The 23992-nt window shown below is 40.0% G+C and overlaps 1 protein-coding gene and 1 pseudogene across 4 annotated transcripts in view; both read right to left on the bottom strand.

The window, feature by feature from the left end:
• The window catches only part of KLHL2 (kelch like family member 2), a 164592-nt gene that overhangs the window by 43300 nt on the left and 97300 nt on the right, over positions 1-23992 (bottom strand). The gene's annotated exons all lie outside the window — the stretch shown is intronic.
• On the bottom strand, positions 14443-14869 carry LOC110141256 (large ribosomal subunit protein eL30 pseudogene; annotated as a pseudogene).

The following is a 23992-nucleotide window of genomic DNA, read 5'->3' as shown; positions in this document are numbered from 1 at the left end:
TCTAACACCACATACAAAAATAAACTCAAAATAGATTAACGATCTAAATGTAAGAAAAGACACTATAAAATTACTAAAAGAAAACAGGCAGATTACTCTTTGACATAAATGGCAGCAATATTTCTTTTTTTATATATCTCCTAAAGCAAAGGAAGCAAAAGCAAAAACAAAAGGGACATAATTAAACTTAAAAGCTTCTGGAAAGCAAACGAGACCATCAACAAACTAAACAACCTTCTGAGTAGGAAAAAACATTTGCAAATAATATGATCAATAAGGGGTTAATATCCAACATATATAAACAGTTGATACAAGTCAACATCAAAAAGACAAATCCAATTAAAAATGGGCAGAAAAACTGAACATTTTTCCAAAGAAGACATACAGATGGCCAATAAACGCATGAAAAATACCTAACACTGCTAATCATCAGGAGCAAATCAAAACCACAATGAAGTATCAGATCACACTAGTCAGAAAGACTATCATTAAAAAAGAACAGAAATAACAAATGTTGGCAAGGATGTAGAGAAAAAGGAATCCTTGCTCACTGCTGGTGGAATGTAAATTGTATATTGGTGCAGCCACTGTGAAAAACAGTATGGAGGTTTTGCAGAAAATTAAAAACACAATTACCATATGACCTAGCAATTCTGCTCCAGGGTAAATATCCAAAAAAACAAAAAACAAACCTCAAGAACACTCATTTGAAAAGATCCATGCACCCCAATGCTTAAGAGTGCATTATTTACAATCGCCAAGGTATGGAAGTGACCTAAGTGTCCATCAACAGATGAATGGATGAAGATGTGGGGTGTGCATGTATATATCTATATATTTGTATGTATATACACACACACATGATGGAATTTACTCAGTCATAAAAAAGAATGAAAACTTTCCATCTGCAGCGAAATGAATAGACCTGAAAGGCATTATGCTTAGTAAAGCAAGTCAGAGAAAGATAAATCCTGTACGATATCACTTATATGTGGAATCTAAAACATACAACAAACTAATGAATAAAACAAAAAGGAACAGGCTCACAGACTTAAAGAACAAACTAGTGGTTATCAGAGGGGAGAGAGAACAGGGAAAGGGCAGGGAGAAAAAGGTTATTACATAAAATCATTTGTGGGAAAGTCTTTGTACGTGTGTGTGAATGTGCACATCTGTGTTACTTAGTTTTATTTTATTATAGTGAAAGGATGGAGATTAACGTCAGCCAAAGGAAAAAGCATACAGGGAAGAGTCCAGAAAGCTAAGTTCAGAGCTTCCAGTTGTCTTTTTCATAGAATCAAGGCAGCAAGATTCTCCTGGTAATGATGTGTGAAAAAAGCATGAACTTTTGCCAAACAGGAAACCCAACGAAGCCTTGGTATCAAGAGTGTTAAATAGGGGTCCATCTTGCATGCACAGCTGCCTGCCCATCAGGGCTGATTTGACCACCTCCGCTTCCAATCCTGACGAAGTCAAGCTGCAGAACTGAAAGTCCACGCCCCTCCTCATGCTGTGGATGTGGCTCTGAGGTCCCGTGCAAATCACGCAGTTACTATCTGACCCACTCCAGTCTTCCTGCCTGGAGAATCCCATGGACGGAGGAGTCTGGTGGGCTACAGTCCACGGGGTCGCAAAGAGTCGGACACGACTGACAGACTTAACTTAAACACCCAAAAAAAGGTGTCCTTTTCATTATAGGGGACTGGAATGCAAAAGTAGGAAGTCAAGAAACACCTGGAGCAACAGGCAAATTTGGCCTTGGAGGACAGAACGAAGCAGGGCAAGGCTAATAGAGTTTTGCCAAGAGAATGCACTGGTCATACCAAACACCCGATGCCAACAAAAAAAGACAAGACACTGCACATGGACATCACCAGATGGTCAACACTGAAATCAGGCTGATTATATTCTTTGCAGCCAAAGATGGAGAAGCTCTACACAGTCAGCAAAAACAAGACCAGGAGCTGATTGTGGCTCAGATCATGAACTCCTTATTTCCAAATTCAGACTTAAACTGAAGAAAGTAGGGATAACCACTAGACCATTCAGGTCTAAATCAAATCCCTTCTGACTATACAGTGGAAGTGAGAAATAGATTTAAGGGACTAGATCTAATTGAGAGAGACCCTGATGAACTGTGGACAAAGGTTCATGACATTGTACAGGAGACAGGGATCAAGACCATTCCCATGGAAAAGAAATGCAAAAAGGCAAAATGGTTGTCTGAGGAGGCCTTACAAATAGCTGTGAAAAGAAGAGAAGTGAAAAGCAAAGTGGAAAAGGAAAGATATTCCCATTTGAATGCAGAGTTTCAAAGAATAGCAAGGAGAGATAAGAAAGCCTTCCTCAGCGATCAACGCAAAGAAATAGAGGAGAACAACAGAATGGGAAAGACTAGAGATCTCTTCAAGAAAATTAGAGATACCAAGGGAACATTTCATGCAAAAATGGCCTCAATAAAGGACAGAAATGGTATGGACCTAACAGAAGCAGAAGATATTAAGAAGAGGCAGCAAGAATACACAGAAGAACTGTACAAAAAAGATCTTCATGACCCAGATAATCACAATGGTGTGGCCACTCACCTAGAGCCAGACATCCTGGAATGTGAAGTCAAGTGGGCCTTAGAAAGCATCACTATGAACAAAGCTAGTGGATGTGATGGCATTCCAGTTGAGCTATTTCAAATCCTGAAAGATGATGCTGTGAAAGTGCTGCACTCAATATGCCAACAAATTTGGAAAATTCAGCAGTGGCCACAGGACTTGGAAAAGGTCAGTTTTCATTCCAATCCCTAAGAAAGGCAATTCCAAAGAATGCTGAAACTACCGTATAATTGCACTCATCTCACATGCTAGTAAAGTAATGCTCAAAATTCTCCAAGCCAGGCTTCAGCAATACGTGAATCGACAACTTCCAGATGTTCAAGCTGATTTTAGAAAAGGGAGAGGAACCAGAGATCAAATTGCCAATATCTGCGGGATCATCGAAAAAGCAAGAGAGTTCCAGAAAAAATCCAGAAATATCCTTTATTGACTACGCCAAAGCCTTCGACTGTGTGGATCACAATAAACTGTGGAAAATTCTGAAGGAGATGAGAATACCAGACCACCTGACCTGCCTCTCGAGAAACCTGTATGCAAGTCAGGAAGCAACAGTTAGAACTGGACATGGAACAACAGACTGGTTCCAAATAGGAAAAGGAGTATGTCAAGGTTGTATACTGTCACCCTGCTTACTTAACTTATATACAGAGTACATAATGAAAAACGCTGGGCTGGAAGAAGCACAACCTGGAATCAAGATTGCCGATCGAAATATCAATAACCTCAGATATGCAGATGACACCACCCTTATGGCAGAAAGTGAAGAAGAACTAAAAAGCCTCTTGATGAAAGTGAAAGAGGAGAGTGAAAAAGTTGGCTTAAAGCTTAACATTAGAAAACTAAGATCATGGCATCTGGTCCCATCACCTCATGGGAAATAGATGGGGAGACAGTGGAAACAGTGTCAGACTTTATTTTTTTGGGCTCCAAAATCACTGCAGACGGTGACTGCAGCCATGAAATTAAAAGACGCTTACTCCTTGGAAGGAAAGTTATAACCAACCTAGATAGCATATTAAAAAGCAGAGACATTACTTTGCCAACAAAGGTCCATATGGTCACGGCTGTGGTTTTTCCAGTGGTCATGTATGGATGTGAGAGTTGGACTGTGAAGAAAGCTGAGCACCGGAAAATTGATGCTTTTGAACTATGGTGTTGGAGAAAACTCTCGAGAGTCCCTTGGACTGTAAGGAAACCCAACCAGTCCATCCTGAAGGAGATAAATCCTGGGTGTTCATTGGAAGGACTGATGCTGAAGCTGAAACTCCAATACTTTGGCCACCTCATGTGAAGAGATTACTTGTTGGAAAAGACCCTGATGCTGGGAGGGATTGGGGGTAGGAGGAGAAGCGGATGACAGAGGATGAGATGGCTGGATGGCATCACCGACTCGATAGGCGTGAGTTTGAGTAAACTTCGGGAGTTTGTTTTGGACAGGGAGGCCTGGCGTGCTGCAATTCATGGGGTTGCAAAAAGTTGGACACGATTGAGCGACTGAACTGAACTGACTGATCTACTTACATAATTACTATCACAAGGCCCTGGGGTAAATGAAGACATTCCTATCAACATAACATTCCAAGGGTCTAGAGATTACCTCCTAGAAACTGAGGCAAAGAGACATTTCTCTGCCTGAGGTTCAAATCTTACTACACAGTCTGTACCTGGCCTTTACCGAAGGCTCTTCCAGAGCAAAATATATTTATCTGGGAATCTATTTTCAGTATAACATTTATATGACATATGACAACAGTAAAAAACAAGCCCATCTTATAAAGCCATTACATACATTTTTGTATTTTTATACCAACTTCTTTGATCTACCTCTATTTGTACTTTATAATAAACTTAGCTGATGGATAGCTGAATCAATTTTCCCTCAAACTACTCACTTGCCATCACTTTTATTTTTTGGCTGCACTGAGTGGCTTGTGGGATCTTAGTTCCCCAACAAAAGATCCAGGCCCTCAGCAGTGAGAGCAGAGTCCTAACCACTGGATCACCAGGGAACTCTGTGCCATCAGTATTATATCCTGAAAAGCCTTTAACTCAATTCCCCGATATATTTGACCATCAATAGAAATATAACCTTAGCAACAATACATTGTATTATGATACACTGTATGATACGACAGATGTAACTTACAGACAACACTATATAGTCAACATAATATACTGTAGATTTAAAATTTGTAAACAGAGTAGATGTCCTGTGAATTGTTCTTTCTGAAGTAAAATACTCAAAAGATACTGGCACATTACTAGAGTCCTACTCAGTCATCAACAATTGGTTCAGTCGATCTCCCAAAGCAAAGTCACTTGGTTTGCAGGCTTTCATCTGATCTCAGGTTCCAAAAGGAGGAGCAGTCTTGGCAACATATGGCTGCATCCTTTGCAACATCTGCCAAAACTGAATTAAGATACAGTATCATCTCTTACCTTGAGCCTCTCAGGGCACCAATGGAATGGACTTCTCTTGTTGTATGTCCTATTTATTCATTCTTTTACTCTCAGCTATCAGTTCAGTTCAGCACTCAGTTATATCGGACTCTTTGTGACCCCATGGACGGCAGCACACCAGGCATCCTATCCATCACCAACTCCCTGTCCATAAGCCTCTTATCCATATCCATCAGAAGACAGAGAGAATGAAAACTACAATCACAGAAAATGAACCAAACTGATCACAAGGACCACAGCCTGGTCTAACTCAATGAAACTATGAGACATGCCGTGTAGGGCCACCCAAGACGGACGGGTGATGGTGGAGAGTTTTGACAAAACGTGGTCCACTGGAGTAGGGAATGGCAAACTACTTCAGTATTCTTGCCTTGAGAACCCCATGAACAGTATGAAAAGGCAAAAAGATAGGACACTGAAAGATGAACTCTCAGCTATATTTCTCCTTTTCTCCATTTATCACTGAATTTGACCCAAACTTTTCCACTTCTGGAAGGGACACTTTTCAAAGTGTGGCCACTGTGCTGGTTCAGGCTGTCAGGAGCAACACCAGTCTACCAAATGCTTCCCCTTCAGCCCACTCTCATTTACACAGAGTATCATTCTAGTGATCTATCACAACCACTAGGTAATATAGCTGTGTTCACTGTCAACCCCAATTTTGCCAGATGAGGTGAACACACACCTGTCATTAGGCCTTTAGGAATTCTGGTGTAAAAGTTTGAAAGTAGAGTTAAAGTTTCTTGCTTAGGAATTAGCCTGCTTCTGGGCCCTGTAATTGCAGCCCTATTCCTAGGACCACTGAATCAGGTAGGAATAAAAGAAAGTTGAGGTGTTGTGAGGGGAAACTGTATAATCATACCAGCAACATCTCCATCTCCCTGTTCCCCAGGTACTTCTGAAAAGTAAAGGACTCTATCTATTGAAGACCTTGCTTTGATTGCCTTCACATCCAGTGTGACCCATTCTGTTACATCTCCTTCATACCTGTGAAGACGTGTAAGCCAGCCCTTCATGCTTTATCTCCCCCAGTTTTAGATAACAAGTGTCCAGTTGCCTATTCTAAATCTCAATCAAAGCACTACTCCTAGGATATCTCTTGGCTCATTACTGAACATTATGGATTGTTCCTGTTAATTGAACTATGTCCCCCCTTCAAATTTATATTTTGAAGCCCTAACCCTCAATATGGTTGTATTTGGAGATAGATCCTTCAAGGAGGTAATTAAATTTAAATGAGGTAACAAGAGAGCCTTAAATGAACAGGGCTGGTGTCGCTATAAAAAGAGGGACATGCACAGAGAAAATGCTATGTGAGGACACAGTGAGAAGGTTGCAAACAAAGCAACAAACAAAGGATTAATCTTTAAAATATACAAACAGCTCATGGAGCCCAACATCAAAAAAATAAACATCTCAGTCAAAAAATGGGCAGAAGACTTAAATAGACATCCCTCCAAAGAAGATTTACAGATGACCAACAAACATATGAAAAGATGCTCAACATCATTAATTATAAGAGAAATTCAAATCAAAACTACAATGAGCTATCACCTCACATGGATCAGAATGGCCATCATCAAAAGTCTACAAACAATAAATGGTGTAGAGGGCGTGGAGAAAAGGGAACACTCTTAACACCACTGGTGGGAAGGCAAACTGATACAGCTACTGTGGAGAACAGTATGGAGGTTCCTTAAAAAACTGAATACAGAACTACCCTATGACCCAGCAGTCCGACTAATGAGTATATACCCCAAGAAAATAATAATCCAAAAGGACACATGTACCCCAATCACTGCAGCACTATTTACAATAGCCAAGAAATGGAAGTAACCTAAGTGTCCAACGACAGATGAATGGATAAAGACAATGTGGTACATACACACAATGGACTATTACTCAGCCACCAAAGAAACGAAATAGAGTCATTTGTAGAGACATAAATGGGCCTAGAGTCTGTCACACAGAGTGAAGTCAGTCAGAAAAAGAAACAAAAATATCACATATTCATGGATATATATGCCCTGGTGGCTCAGACAGTAAAGAATCTGCCTGCAACGTGGAAGACCCGGGTTCAGTCCCTGGGTGAGGAAGATCCCCTGGAGAAGGGAATGGCAATCCACTCCAGTATTCTTGACTGCAGAATTCCATGGACAGAGGAGCCTGGTGGGCTATAGCCCATGGGGCCACAAACAGTCAGACAAAACTGAGCAACTAACATTTTCACACAGAATCTAGAAAAAAGGTATAGATGAACCTATTTCCAAAGCAGGAATAGAGACACAGACCTAGAGAAATGACATGTGGATAGGGGAGGGAGGGCAGAGTAGGACAAACTGGGAGATTAGGATTGACCACATGTAAATAGCGAATGGGAAGCTGCTATAAAGCACAGAAAGCTCTACCTGGTGCTCTGTAAGAACCTGGGAGGGGTGAGTCGGGGAGTGGGGGTTCAAGAGGAAAGGGATAAATGTAAACATACAGCTGATTTACTTCACTGTAAAGAAGAAACTAACACACTATAAAGGAATCGTATTCCAATAATTTTTTTTTAATATCTGCAAAAAAAGCAGTATCTGAGCCTATTATATTATTTTCAAAAGCATGTAACATGTCTCTTTACTTCTTTGCAACCCCTTGCACTATAAGAAAAAAATTTTTTCGTGAAAAACAGTTTGGTGATTCAAGCTTCTGACAAAGTACAACTGGAAACTGAGAACAGAGGAAGGAATTAATTATTATTCAGTTAATGAGAAAGTATTAATGAATAGCCAAGAGAACATATACAGCACATCTAAATCATGTATTAATAAACTCTTCTCTAAAATACATTAGGGTGTGCTTTAATCTACTACCTTTACTATGTGTGTGTCTGTGTGTATAAGTGTGTGAGTTTGTGTATAAAGTGGCTTCAGTCATGTCCAACTCTTTGCGACCCTGTGGGCTGTAGCCTGCCAGGCTCCTCTGTCCATGGGATTCTTCAGGCAAGAATACTGGAGTGGATTGCCATGCCCTCCTCCAGGGGATCTTCAAGACCCAGGGACTGAACCTGAGTCTCTTACATCTCCTGCATTGGCAAACAGGTTCTTTACCACTATCTCCACCATCATTCTCAAACCTTATGCTGAAGATGATAGTTCCACTGTTGCCATGATACCATCCTTCTTTTTGACTGTGGGTTAGGACAACTATATATAGAGTAGCATTATCACATGCAAAGGATGCAAATGCAAAAGATGTACAGAAAAACGGGACATCTGTGGAGGTGCACAGACATATGCATACCACAATGGGCCCATTAGCCTTTTCCAGGGGATATTCCTGACCCAGAGATTGAACCTGGGTCTCCTGCATTGCAGGCAGATTCATTACTATCTGAAGCCCTGTTAGCCAGACACACTTCACCACAATTCAGCTTTATGTCTCAAAATGCTTCAGAGAATCGAGAGTAGTTTGCTTTAAAGTACCTATAAACAATTATCTTGAACTAAAGTAAGGCAAGCCTTTTCATTTGAATAGAAAAGTTTAATTCTATATCTGCTGAAGAAAAAAACAAAAACAAAAAACCGTGTTGTCAAACTTGAAAGGGCAAAAGCAGCTTTACAAAGTTGTTACAAGAACATATTAAATCCAAACCACATTTATAAATGGAGTCTCCTGGTCATCTCAAAAGGAACATCTTTGGGTGAGATGAGATCACAAATGTTAGTCAGTTAATGCTGAGAGCTAATTGTTAGGTAGGCTGATAAACAGTCTGGGGCCTTCAAGGAGGAAGGGGTCCAGGGCTCTCAAGATGGAGAAAGGGCAAAACTTTTTTTTTTTTTGCTACATTGCTTTCCTTTAATCACTTAACATGTGTTTTTCCTAAACTCTAAGTTGTAGTGACAACAATCTTTAAGAGGAACTTTCTTTAAGACCAGAGCTGATAGTTACACAACAAAACAACTCATCTTAAACTATGTAGCAGAAAATTGGACTAAAGATTTACTGAGCATGGCACCACCCATCAGAGTAAGACTGCAGGTTCCCCCTCAGTCAGTCTCTCCCACCAGGAAGCTTCCATAAGGCTTTTATTTTTCTCTATCAGACAGACTGGAAACCATAATCACACAAAACTAACCAATCTAATCACATGGTCCAGTTAGTTCAATTAGTTAATTCAGTCGCTCAGTTGTGTCCGACTCTTTGCGACCCTATGAATTGCAGCACGCCAGGCCTCCCTGTCCATCACCAACTCCCGGAGTTTACTCAAACTCATGCCCATGGAGTCGGTGATACCATCCAGCCATCTCATCCTCTGTCATCCCCTTCTCCTCCTGCCCCCAATCCCTCCAAGCATCAGGGTCTTTTCCAATGAGTCAACTCTTTGAATGAGGTGGCCAAAGTATTCCAGTTTCAGCTACATGGTTCACAGCATGGTCTAACTCAATGAAACTATGAGCCATGCCATGTAGGTCCACCCAAGACGGATGGCTCATGGTGGAGAGTTCTAACAAAATGTGGTCCACTGGAGAAGGGAATGGCAAACCATTTCAGTATTCTTGCCTTGAGAACCCCATGAACAGTATGAAAAGGCAAAAACATAGGACACTGAAAGATGAACTCCCCAGGTCGATAATGCCCAATATGCTACTGGAGATCAGTGGAGAAATAACTCCAGAAAGAATGAAGAGACGGAGCCAAAGCAAAAACAATACCCAGTTGTGGATGGGACTGGTGACAGAAGCAAGGTCTGATGCTGTAAAGAGCAATATTGCATAGGAACCTGGAATGTTAGGTCCATAAATCAAGGCAAACTGGAAGTGGTCAAACAGTAGATGGTAAGAGTGAACATTGACATTTTAGGAATCAGCGAACTAAAATGGACTGGAATGGGTGATTTTAACTCAGATGACCATTATATCTACTACTTTGGACAAAAATCCCTTAGAAGAAATGGAGTAGCCATCATAGTCAACAAGAGTCCAAAATGCAGTACTTGGATGCAATCTCAAAAACAACAGAATGATCTCTGTTCGTTTCCAAGCCAAACCATTCAATATCACGGTAATCCAAGTCTACGCTCCGACCAGTAATGCTGAAGAAGCTGAAGTTGAATGGTTCTATGAAGAGCTACAAGACCTAGAACTAACACTCCAAAAAGATGTCCTTTTCATTATAGGACACTGGAATGTAAAAGTAGGAAGTCAAGAAACACCTGGAGTAACCAGCAAATTTGGCCTTTGAGTACAGAATGAAGAAGGGCAAAGGCTAACAGAATTTTGCCAAGATAACACACTGGTCATAGCAAACACCCTCTTCCAACAACACAAGAGAAGACTCTACACATGGACATCATCAGATGGTCAACACTGAGATCAGGCTGATTATATTCTTTGCAGCCAAAGATGGAGAAGCTCTATACACTCAGCAAAAACAAGACCGGGAGCTGACTGTGGCTCAGATCATGAACTCCTTATTGCCAAATTCAGACTTAACTTGAAGAAAGTCGGGAAAGCCACTAGACCATTCAGGTATCACCTAAATCAAATCCCTTATGATTATATAGTGGAAGTGAAAAATGGATTTAAGGAACTAGATCTGATAGATAGAGTGCCTGATGAACTATGGACGAAGGTTCATGACATCGTACAGAAGACAGGTATCAAGACTGCCCTCAAGACAAAGAAATGCAAAAAACCAAAATGGCGTCTGAGGAGGCCATACAAATAGCTGTCAAAAGAAGAGAAGTGAAAAGCAAAAGAGAAAAGGAAAGATATAGCCATCTGAATGCAGAGTTCCAAAGAATAGCAAAGAGATAAGAAAGCCTTCCTCAGCAATCAATGTAAAGAAACAGAGGAAAACAACAGAATGGGAAAGACTAGAGATCTCTTCAAGAAAACTAGAGATACCAAGGAACATTTCATGTAAAGATGAGCTCAATAAAGGACAGAAATGGTATGGACCTAATACAAGCAGAAGATATTAAGAGGTGACAAGAATACACAGAACTATACAAAAAAGATCATCATGACCCAGATAATCACGATGATGTGATCACTCACCTAGAGCCAGACATCCTGGAATGTGAAGTCAAGTGGGCCTTAGGAAGTATAGTTATGAACAAAGCTAGCGGAGGTGATGGAATTCCAGTTAAGCTATTTCAAATCCTAAAAGATGATGCTGTGAAAGTACTGCACTCAATATGCCAACAAATTTAGAAAACTCAGCAGTGGCCACAGGATTGGAAAAGGTCAGTTTTCATTCCAATCCCAAAGAAAGGCAATGCCAAAGAATGCTCAAACTACCACACAATTGCACTCATCTCACATGCTAGTAAAGTAATGCTCAAAATTCTCCAAGTCAGGCTTCAACAGTACATGAACCGTGAACTTCCAGATGTTCAAGCTGGTTTTAGAAAAGGCAGAGGTAGCAGAGATCAAATTGCCAACATCCCTGGATCATTAAAAAAGCAAGAGAGTTCCAGAAATATATCTATTTCTGCTTTATTGACTATGCCAAAGCCTTTGACTGTGTGCATCAAAACAAACTGGAAAATTCTGAAAGAGATGGGAACACCAGACCACCTGACCTGACTCTTGAAATCTGTATGTAGGTCAGGAAGCAACAGGTAGAAATGGACATGACAACAGACTGGTTCCAAATAGGGAAAGGAGTAAGTCAAGGCTGTAAATTGTCACCCTGCTTATTTAACTTATATGCAGCGTACATCATGAGAAACACTGGGCTGGATGAAGCACAAGCTGGAGTCAAGATTTCTGGGAGAAATATCAGTAATGTCAGATATGCAGATGACACCACCCTTACGGCAAAAAGTGAAGAACTAAAGAGTCTCTTGATGAAAGTGAAAGAGGAGAGCGAAAAAGTTGGCTTAAAGCTCAACATTCAAAAAATTAAGATCATGGCAAGCAGTCCCATTACTTCATAGCAAATAGATGGGGAAGCAGTGGAAACAGTGGCAGACTTTATTTTTTGGGGCTCCAAAATCACTGCAGATGGTGATTGCAGCCAGATATTAAAAGACACTTACTTCCTGGAAGGAAAGTTATGACCAACATAGACAGCATATTAAAAAGTAGAGACATTAGTTTGCCAACAATAGTCCATCTTGTTAAGGCTATGGTTTTTCCAGTAGTCATGTATAGATGTGAGAGTTGGGCTATAAAAAAAGCTGAGCGCCAAAGAATTGATGCTTTTGAACTGTGGAGTTGGAGAAGACTCTTGAGAGTCCTTTGGACTACAAGGAGATTCAACCAGTCCATCCTAAAGGAGATCAGTCCTGAATATTCATTGGAAGGACTGATGTTGAAGCTGAAATTCCAATACTTTGGCCACCTGATGCAAAGAGCTCACTCTTTTCAAGAGACCCTGATGCTGGCAAAGATTGAAGGCAGGAAGAGAAGGGGACGACAGAGGATGAGATGGTTGGATGGCATCACCAACTCAATGGACATGAGTTTGAGTGGACTCCAGTAGTCGGTGATGGACAGGGAGGCCTGGTGTGCTGCAATCCATGGGGTAGCAAAGAGTGGGACAGGACTGAGGGACTGAACTGAAACTATGTAACAATGTATCCTGCTGGAGGACTTGTTTCTCCTTCTGAAGAACCTTCTGACTAATCCTGTTATCTTAAAATGTACATTGTGGGAGTGGGTCTGGTAAAACCTTCCTATTGTTAGTTCTAATCTTGTTAATTTAAGATGTACGTTTTGGGAATGAGTCTGTGAAAGTATATAAGGCCTTGATAAGACTAGCCAGTGGGCCACCCCTCTCCCCCTTCTCTTGTCTGTGTCAGAAGCTTTCTCTGTCCCTTTTTGTACTTTAATAAAACTGCTACATAAAAGTTCTTTAGTGATCAAACCTGGTCCCTGATCCTGAAGCTAAATGTTCTGCAGAGATGACGAATCTGACATCATTCACTGTAAGCTATCAGTGCTAGACAATAACAATACAGTAAGCCATTTGTCCAATATATATTTAAAAAAAAAATAGTATTGTTTCCTAACAATACCTTTAACGAATGAATAAAATCTTGCAATATGTTTCCAAAACATTGAAATAACATAAGCCTGGCATGACTGATAGTAACAGTTCTAAATTTAATGATTCCTATATGCATATTCAAATTTCTAGGCACCAAAAGCAACTGAAAACATGTTTGGGTAGAAATTTGTTCAAAGGAACTCTGTAGGAAGAAAGGCAAAAAAATGGTTAGGCCTAACTGTTTGTTATTTTATATTCTTTATACAAGTGGATAAGGCAATGGCAACCCACTCCAGTACTCTTGCCTGCAAAATCCCATGGACGGAGGAGCCTGGTAGGCTACAGAACATGGGGTCGCGAAGAGTCGGATATGACTGAGCAACTTCACTTTCACTTTTCACTTTCATGCACTGGAGAAGGAAACAGCAACCCACTCCAGTGTTCTTGCCTGGAGAATCCCAGGGACAGGAGCCTGGTGGGCTGCCGTCTACAGGGTCACACAGAGTCGGACACGACTGAAGCCACTTAGCAGCAGCACTCCTTGTACAAGTCAGTATTTGTCTTTCTGTTGCTTAGCTTCTATTGTCAAATGCTCTAATGCTACCACTACTGTAAATAAAAATGATATATGAACATTTCTTCTCTGGCCTCAAGCTACAAAACCATGAAGACCAAACTAAAAACAAACATAAAAGCAAAATAAATCCCTACTATGAACCAGGGTACTATTTCATACTGCTGGTAGGAACATAAATTAGTACAGGCTCTATAGACGGCTTCCCTGGTGACTCAGATAGTAAAGCGTCTGCCTGAAATGCGCGAGACGCAGATTTGATCCCTGGGTCGGGAAGACCCCCTGGAGAAAGAAATGGCAACCCACTCCAGTATTCTTGCCTGGAGAATTCCATGGACAGAGAAGCCTGGTGCAGGCTACAGTCCATGGGTTGCAAAGAGTTGGACACGACTGAGCAACTTCACTTCACTACAGACAGCAATAATGAAATCTCATCCTACAAGCACACTTTACTAATTATGAAATAACACATTCCAAGTTTTTCACTGTAACATTGTTTTTAACAATTGCAAAAGAGTTCATTGGTTGGCACTGATTAAAAATAGTAAAATTACACAATGGAATATTCTTCATCTATAAAAAAAGCATAGGAAAGCTCATGCTTTGAAAAGAGCTTTAGGAAATATTGCCAACTTGAGGCAGGGAAATGGTACTGAACAGAGTATACAGTATATCAGCTACCTTTTGTGTAAGAAAGGGGAAGGATAACACTATAGATTAACATACATTGGAAAACTATAAAAAGAACTAACAAAACCAGTAACCTACAGAGGAGGGCATACCTAAGGAGGAGGGAAATAGAGGGCAGATGTGGAAACATTTTTTCAATGGATAGCGTTGTACACTGTATTTAAAAAAATAAAATCTCCAGCCAGTTAAAGAAAAATTGTACACAATTTATTTTTCACCAATCTGTTCTAGCATGCTTCCAATGATATTAGTCACCTGGATCAATGACAGTCAATGTACACACCCTGTAGTATTTTCCTCATGCTATGCCCAATTCAACATTATCACCACTGCAGTAATGGACATCAGTTTTGGCCAACAGGGCACAGTACTCTGTTTCAGATTTCCTCAAGGCTGGGCAGTTGTTGGCAAGGATGACCAGTTTTGCTTTGCCTTGTCTGAACATTTTCAGAGTCTGCTTGTACCCAAGTACATACATTCCACTTTTCATAAACAATTGGAACACAGCGCTGATTGACCCCAGTGACTTTTACATCTCCTTTGTGGCCACCATCTGTCTACCTTAGGAGCAGGAAGCCCCCAACCAAGAGCAGCCACCAAGATGGCCAGGGAGCAAGAAAGGTGTGTGCTGTATTGTTATATGAACCATGTACATAGATGATCTATCCTCCCTCACCTCCACAAAACAGAACATAAAATTCAAAAACTAATACTAGTAATTACCTCTATAAGGGGATAGGAGTGAAGGTGATGAAGGGCAAGGGTGACAGCAGTGGCACTGCTAGATCATATGGCAGTTCTGTTTTTAATTTTTTAAGGAACCTCCATAGTGTACTCTTCAAAGTACAACTTTCCATACCCTTGTGTATATTGCCAAATGATCTTTGATAAGGATACCAAGACCACTAAAAGAAGAAACAATAGTTTCTTCAAAAATAGTGTTGGGGAAAACTAGATACTCACATGCAAAAGAATGAGGGTGGGCTCTAATCTTACACCATACCCCAAATTAATTGAAAATGGATTAAGTTCCTAAACCTAAAGACCCCAAACTATAAAACTCTAAAACAGAACACTGGGGGAAACCTTATGATGTTTAATTTAGCAATTTTTTCTTAGATATGACAACAAAAGAACAGGAAACCAAAACAAAACTAGACAAATGGGACCATATTGAACATAAAAATGTTGTGCATCAAAAGACACAATAATCAGTGTGCAAAAGCAACCTACTGGAATAGTAAAAAATACTTGTAGATCATACATCTGATTAGGTGTACAATATTAAGAATATAAGAATAATTCCTACCACTAAACAGCAAACAAAACAAAAATCTGATTAAAAAATAGGCAGAGGATCTGCACAGATGTTTTTGCAAAGAAGATACACAAATGGTGAACAAGCACATGAAAAGATGCTCAACATCATTAATCATCAGAAAATGTAAATCAAAACCACAATGAGATATCACCTGACAACTGTTAGAATGACTATTATCAAAAAAGACAAGTACTGGTGAAGATGTGGAGCAAAGGGAACTCTCCTACACTCCTGATAGAAATGGTAAACTGGTGCAGCCACTGTGGAAAACACTATGGAGGTTCCTTAAAACATTAACAACAGAACTACCGTATGATCTAGCAAACCCACTGCTGGTATTTATTTAAAGGAAATGAAATCACTACTTGAAGAGATATCTGTATTATCATGTTCACTGTGGTGTTATTCACAATAGTGAACATATTGTTGTTGCTCAATCATATCCAACTCTGCAACCCCATGGATTGCAGTACGCCAAGCTTCCCTGACCTATCCTGTCTCCCAGAGTTTGCTCAAACTCATGTCCATCAAATCGGTGATGCCATCCAACCAGTTCATCCTCTATCATCCCCATTCTCCTCCTACCCTCAATCTTTTCCAGCATCAGGGTCTTTTCCAATGAGTCAGCTCTTTGCATCTGGTGGCCAGAGTATTGGAGCTTCAGCTTCAGTATCAGTCCTTCCAGTGAACATGGCAACAACCTAAGAGTCCGTTAGCAAATGAATGAAAAAGGATGTCACACACACACACCCACACACACACACACACACATTACTTATGAAGAAAGAAGAAAACTGTGCCATTTGTAACAATTCAGATGGACCTCGAGGGCATCATGCTAAGTGAAATAAGTCACATGAAGACAAATATCACTTATATGTGAAAGCTAAAACAGTCAAAGCAATATAAACACCATAGATTGGGGCAGTTAACAGGGCTTGGAGGGGTTAGGTCAAAGGGGACAATCTTCTAGCTATAAGGTGAAAAAGTTCTGGGGATCTAACATATAAAGTGGTGATTACCATTAACAATAAGGCATTACACAGTTGAAAGCTGCTAACAGAATAAATCTCATATAATCAAAAAGGCAACAGTAATTATGTTTTGTTACTGCACTGTATGAGATCATCATATATTTTAGGTATCAATCCCTTACAGATATATGATTTGCAAATACTTCCTCCTACTTTGTAAGCTGCCTTTTCATTTTGCTAACTATTTCTGTTGTTGTGAAGAAGCTTTTTGGTTTTTATAAAGTCCTATGTGGTAATTTTTGCTTTTTTTTTTGCCATATCTGAAAAATCACTATCAACACCAACGTGTTTCACAAAAACTCTCTGTTTTCATCTAGGAGCTTTATGGTTTCAGGTCTTAAGAATAACTCTTTAATCTATTTAAGTTAATTTCCTTAAGTGATGTAAGACAGGGGTCCAATTTCATTAAGTATCCAATCCTTCCAACACCATTTACTGAAGAAATGTGACATCCCTCATTGAATATTTTCACGTTCCTTGCCAAATACTGGTTGGCTATATACGAGGGGGTTATTACCACGTGGTCAATTCTGTTCCATTGGTCCACGAGTTGATATTTATGCCACTATCACCCTGATAGAGTGCTGCACTCAAAATGCCGGCAAATTTGGAAAACTCAGCAGTGGCCACAGGACTAGAAAAGGTCAGTTTTCATTCTAATCGCAAAGAAAGGCAATGCCGAAGAATGTTCAAGCAACTGCACAATTGCACTCATTTCATGTGTCAGAAAAGAAATGCTCAAAATTATCCAAGCTAGGCTTCAAGAGTACCTGAACTGAGAATTTCCAGATGTTCAAGCTGGTTTTAGAAAAGGCAGAGGAACCAGAGATCAAATTGCCAATACCCACTGGATCATGGAAAAAGCATGAGAATCCCATAAAAACATCTACTTTGGCTTTACTGACTACGCTAAATAAAGCCTTTGACTGAGTGGATCACAATAAACTGTGGAAAACTGTTAAAAGGGATAGGAACTAAGCACCTTACCTGCTGCCTAAGAAACCTGTACGCAGATCAAGAAAAAACAGAACTGGACATAGAACAATGGACTGGTTTCAAATTGGGAAAGGAGGACATCAAGGCTGTATATTGTCACCCTTCTTATTTAACTTACATGCATCATGAGAAATGTCGGGCTGGATGAAGCACAAGCTAGACTCAAGATTGCTGGGAGAAATATCAATAAAGTCAGATAAGCAGATGACACCACCTTTATGGCAAAGTGAAGAGGAACTAAAGAGCCTCTTGATGAAGTGAAAGATGAGACTGAAAAAGTTGGCTTAAAACTCAAGATTAACCAGATGGAGAAATATACTGTGTTCATGGATTGGAAGAATCAATATTGTGAAAATGAGTATACTCCCCAGAGCAATCTATAGATTCAATGCAATCCCTATCAAACTATCAACGGTATTTTTCACAGAACTAGAACAAATAATTTCACAAATTGTATGGAAATACAAAAAACCTCGAATAGCCAAAGTAACCTTGAGAAAGAATGGAACTGGAGGAATCAACCTACCTGACTTCAGACTATACTACAAAGCCACAGTCATCAAGACAGTATGGTACTGGCACAAAGACAGAAATATAGATCAATGGAACGAAATAGAAAGCCCAGAGATAAATCCATGAACCTATGGTCACCTTATCTTCGACAAAGGAGGCAAGGATATACAATGGAAAAAAGACAACCTCTTTAACAAGTGATGCTGGGAAAACTGGTCAACCACCTGTAAAAGAATGAAACTAGAACACTTTCTAACACCATAGGGCACAAAAATAAACTCAAAATAGATTAAAGATCTAAATGTAAGACCAGAAACTATAAAACTCCTAGAGGAGAATATAGGCAAAACACTCTCCGACATAAATCACAGCAGGATCCTCTACGACCCACATCCCAGAATTTTAGGAATAAAAGCAAAAATAAACAAATGAGACCTAATGAAACTTAAAAGCTTTTGCACAACAAAGGAAACTATAAGCAAAGTGAAAAGACAGCCCTCAGATTGGGAGAAAATAATAGCAAACGAAGCAACAGACAAAGGATTAATCTCAAAAATATACAAGCAATTCCTCCAGCTCAACTCCAGAAAAATAAATGACCCAATCAAAAAATGGGCCAAAGAACTAAACAGACATTTCTCCAAGGAAGACATACAGATGGCAAAAAAACACATGAAAAGATGCTCAACATCACTCATTATCAGAGAAATGCAAATCAAAACCACAAGGAGGTAGCATTACATGCCAGTCAGGATGGCTGCTATCCAAAAGTCTACAAGCAATAAATGCTGGAGAGGGTGTGGAGAAAAGGGAACCCTCTTACACTGTTGGTGGGAATGCAAACTAGTATAGACACTATGGAAAACAGTGTGGAGATTTCTTAAAAAGCTGGAAATAGAACTGCCATATGACCCAGCAATCCCACTTCTGGGCATACACACCAAGGAAACCAGATCTGAAAGAGACAAATGCACCCCAATGTTCATCGCAGCACCGTTCATAATAGCCAGGACATGGAAGCAACCTAGATGCCCAGCAGCAGACGAATGGATGAGGAAGCTCTGGTACATATACACCATGGAATATTACTCAGCCATTAAAAAGAATTCATTTGAATCAGTTCTAATGAGATGGATGAAACTGGAGCCCATTATACAGAGTGAAGTAAGCCAGAAAGATAAAGACCATTACAGTATGCTAACACATATATATGGAATTTAGAAAGATGGTAATGATAACCCTATATGCAAAACAGAAAAAGAGACACAGATGTATAGAACAGACTTGTGGACTCTGTGGGAGAAGGCGAGGGTGGGATGTTTCAAGAGAATAGCATCGAACCATGTATATTATCTAGGGTGAAACAGATCACCAGCCCAGGTTGGATGCATGAGACAAGTGCTCGGGCCTGGTGCACTGGGAAGACCCAGAGGGATCGGGTGGAGAGGGAGGTGGGAGGGGGGGACCGGGATGGGGAATACATGTAAATCCATGGCTAATTCATTTCAATGTATGACAAAAACCACTGCAATGTTGTAAAGTAATTAGCCTCCAACTAATAAAAATAAATGGGGGAAAAAAATTTAATATGGCATCCAATACCATCACTTCATGGCAAATTGATAGGGAAACAACGGAAACAGTGCGAGACTTTATTTTCTTGGGCTCCAAAATCACTGCAGATGGTGACTGCAGCCATGATATTAAAAGATGTTTGCTCCTTGGAAGAAATACTATGACAAACCTAGACAGGACATTAAAAAGTAGAGACAGTACTTTGCCTATAAAGGTCCTAGTCAAAGTTATGGTTTTTCCAGTAGTCATGTATGGATGCAAGAATTGGACTATAAAGAAAGCTGAGAGCCAAAGAACTGATGCTGTTGAATTGGTGTTGGAGAAGAGTCTTCAGAGCACCTTGGACTGCAAGATCAAACCAGTCAATCGTAAAAGAAATCAGTCCTGAATATTCATTGGAAGGACTGATGCTGAAAGTGAAGCTCCAATATTTTGGCCATCTGATGCAAAGAACTGACTCATTGGAAAAGACCCTGACACTGGAAAAGATTGAAGGTAGGAGAAGGGGTCGACAGAGGATGATATGGCTGGATGGCATCACTGACTCAATGGACATAAGTTTGAGCAAGGTCCAGGAGTTGGTGATGGACAGGGAATCCTGGCGTGCTGCAGTCCATGGGGTCGCAATGAGTCAGACACAACTAAGCCACTGAACTGAAATGATAGATTTTGGAATGATACATTTTCATTTTTGTTTGCTTCAAGATATTTTTCAATTTTCTTTTTGATTTCTCCTTCTTCAGCTGTTTTCTTTAAATTTCCTTTTTTTGATCTACTGGTTGTTCAGGACTGTGTTGTTTAATTTTCACATATTTGTGAATTTTTCAATTTCCTTCCATTACAGATTTCTAGTATTATACCACTATGGTCAAAAAGAATACTTCTTTGATTTTAATTTTCTTAAATCTGTTAAGACTTGCTTTATGATCTAGCCTATGGTCCATCCTGGAGAACATTGTGTGTGTGCTTCAGAAGAACGTGTACACTGTTACTTTTGGATGTAATGTTCTGAATGTTATCTTTTAGGTCCATTTGGTTTAAAGCTTGGTTGAAGTCTAGTTTCCTTGTTGATAATCTAGAATATTACCCATTGTTGAAGGTGGGGTAATGATGTCCCTGAAGACTATTTTATTGTTGTCTGTCTCTCTTTCCAGAACTTTGAGCATCTAATACATTTCAGTGCTCCAATGTTGGGTATACATATTCTGCCATAAGGGTGCTGTCATCTGCACATCTGAGGCTACTTATATTTCTCCCAGCAATCTTGATTCCTGCTTGTGTTTCATCCAGCCCAGCGTTTCTCATGATGCATGTAAGTTAAATAAGCAGGGTGACAATATACAGCCTTGACGTACTCCTTTCCCTATTTGGAACCAGTCTGTTGGTCCATGTTCAGTTCTAACTGTTGCTTCCTGACCACCATACAGGTTTCTCAAGAGGCAGGTCAGGTGGTCTGGTATTCCCATCTCTTTCAGAATTTTCCAGTTTGTTGTGATGCACTCAGTCAAAGGCTTTGGCATAGTCAATAAAGCAGAAATAGATGTCTTCCTGGAACTCTCTTGCTTTTTTGATGATAAAGCAAATGTTGGCAATTTGATCTCTGGTTCCTCTGCCTTTTCTAAAACTAGCTTGAACATCTGCAAGTTCATGGTTCATGTACTATTGAAGCCTGGCTTGGAGAATTTTGAGCATTACTTTACTAACCTGTGAGATGAGTGCAATTGTGTGGTAGTTTAAGCATTCTTTGGCATTGCCTTTCTTTGGGATTGGAATGAAAACTGACTTTTTTCAGTCCCGTGGCCACTGCCGAGTTTTCCAAATTTGCTGGCATATTGAGTGCAGCACTTTCACAGCATCATCTTTTTAGAATTTGAAATAGCTCAACTGGAATGCCATCACTTCCACTAGCTTTATTCATAGTGATGCTTTCTAAGGCCCACTTGACTTCACATTCCAGGATGTCTGGCTCTAGGTGAGTGATCACACCATCGTGCTTATCTGGGTCATGCAGATCTTTTTTGTACAGTTCTTCTGTGTATTCTTGCCACCTCTTGTTAATATCTTCTGATTCTGTTAGGTCCATGCCATTTCTGTCCTTTATTGAGCCCATCTTTGCATGAAATGTTCCCTTGGTATCTCTAGTTTTCTTGAAGAGATCTCTAGTTTTTCCCATTCTACTGTTTTCCTCTATTTCTTTGCTTTGCTTCTCTCATTCCTGAGGAAGGCTTTCTTATCTCTCCTTGCTATTCTTTGGAACTGTGCATTCAGATGGGAATATCTTTCCATTTTTCCTTTGCTTTTCACTTCTCTTCTTTTCACAGCAATTTGTAAGGCCTTCTCAGACAGCCACTTTGCTTTTTTTTGCATTTCTTTTTCTTGCAGATAGTCTTGATCCCTGTCTCCTGTACAATGTCATGAACCTCCATCCACAGTTCATCAGGCACTCTGTCTATCAGACCTAGTCCCTTAAATCTATTTCTTACTTTCACTGTATAATCATAAGGTTTTTGATATAGGTCATACCTGAATGGTATAGTAGTTTTCCCCACTTTCTTCAATTTAAGTCTGAATTTGCCAATAAAGAGTTCATGATCTGAGCCACAGTCAGCTCCCGGTCTTGTTTTTGCTGAATGTACAGTCATACTTAATCATTTTTAAGTATGCATATAGTTCAGTAGTGTTATGTGTGCTCACACTGTAAAATCTAAAACTGTGTACCCAGTAAACAACTCCTCTCTTCCTCTTCCTCCATCCCCTCCTCTCTATAACCTCTAAAATAAATTGCTTCTCAAATCCTGGGAATCCTCAATAGTGACTCTGGAAAGTCATAAGATTTAGTGATACAAGAGACCTGACCACAACTTCTGTATGAAAGAGTAATCTCTAAAATGTTCACATTCAGTGGGTATCTGGCTATCATTTACAGACATCAGCAGAGAGCAAAGTAGCCACATCACCCTTGAGCATTTACTACAAGCTTCTTTATGTTGCAGTAAAATCTTTCTCCTTAATTTTTAACACTGATTCTACTTATACTCACCACAGAACAAGGTTAAGCTCTTTCTCTCATGAAATTCCCTCAAACTTTTACAGAGAACATTATATTCTTCAGAATTTTACAAATTCTTTGACTACTCCTTGTGAAACTACTGCTAGTATCAGGTCTTCAACATCATCCTGGCTCTGAATTCAGTGCTTCAGTTCATCAGTCTCTCTTAAAACATGTAATTGAAAATGAACTCAATTTCATAGATATGATCTGACCTGGGTGGAAGAGAATGAGATAATCACCTTACATATTTATAGATACAATTACATTATTGATTGCTATTGAATCTACTGTCAACAAAAACTCTAATTTGGGATTGGTTTGGCAAATACAAGCCTAATACTTGTCACAAGGGCTTCCCTGGTGGCTCAAATTATAGAGTCTGCCTGCAAACTCTTTACCATGAAACCTACAAACACGGAGACCCAGGTTCGATCCGTGGTTGGGAAGTTCCCCTGGGGAAGGAAATGGCAACCGAACTCCTGTATTTTTGCCCGGAGAATCCCATGGACAAAGGAGCCTTGCTGACTACAGTCCCTGGGGTCGCAAAGAGTTGGACACAACTGAGCAACTTCACTTCCTTCCTTCCTTACTTGTCACAAAGCTGAGATAAGAGATTCTTCCTTTTCACTAAATGGACTGTTATTCAGATTTCTGTATCTCAGTAAGGTACAGTAAAATTGAACAGCTACTACACACTGGCGAAACACACGCACACACTGCGATGTACCTACAAAGCTTCACCTAAAGCGCGATGCTAAAGGCAGAGCATTTCAGAGTCTAGTCTGCTTTCTGTACTCCTATCCAGGGCTGGTTCCAAGGTCCACAACCTTCTGTCTTCACTACCCTAATTCTGTTACAGACCTCACTGACTCTTTCCAGTCCTCCCACCCACATGTTAACAGATTATTCTGTTTATAGCACAGAGCTTGTATTGTGGTATTAGTGACTTGCCTCTACCAGTTTTCTCTGCCACTGAGTAAAGCCAACCAGTAATCACACTGCCATTTGATGATCAGTTCCTTCTCTCTCAAAAGAGCGTGATTCCTAGCAGTATTAACTATGCTATAGCCATGCAATATACATTAAACACATATATTATACATATATAATGTACACAAGCATTCTTCCTTATATATAAGAAATATCTTTACTCTGCAGAGCACCTGAATTTTCCTGTTTGCTTCC

This window comes from Odocoileus virginianus, chromosome 12 (assembly GCF_023699985.2).
Source record: "Odocoileus virginianus isolate 20LAN1187 ecotype Illinois chromosome 12, Ovbor_1.2, whole genome shotgun sequence".
In the NCBI taxonomy this organism is placed as follows: Eukaryota; Metazoa; Chordata; class Mammalia; order Artiodactyla; family Cervidae; genus Odocoileus; species Odocoileus virginianus.
Note: the sequence above shows the minus strand (reverse complement) of the source record. Positions and strands in the feature narration are given on the sequence as shown.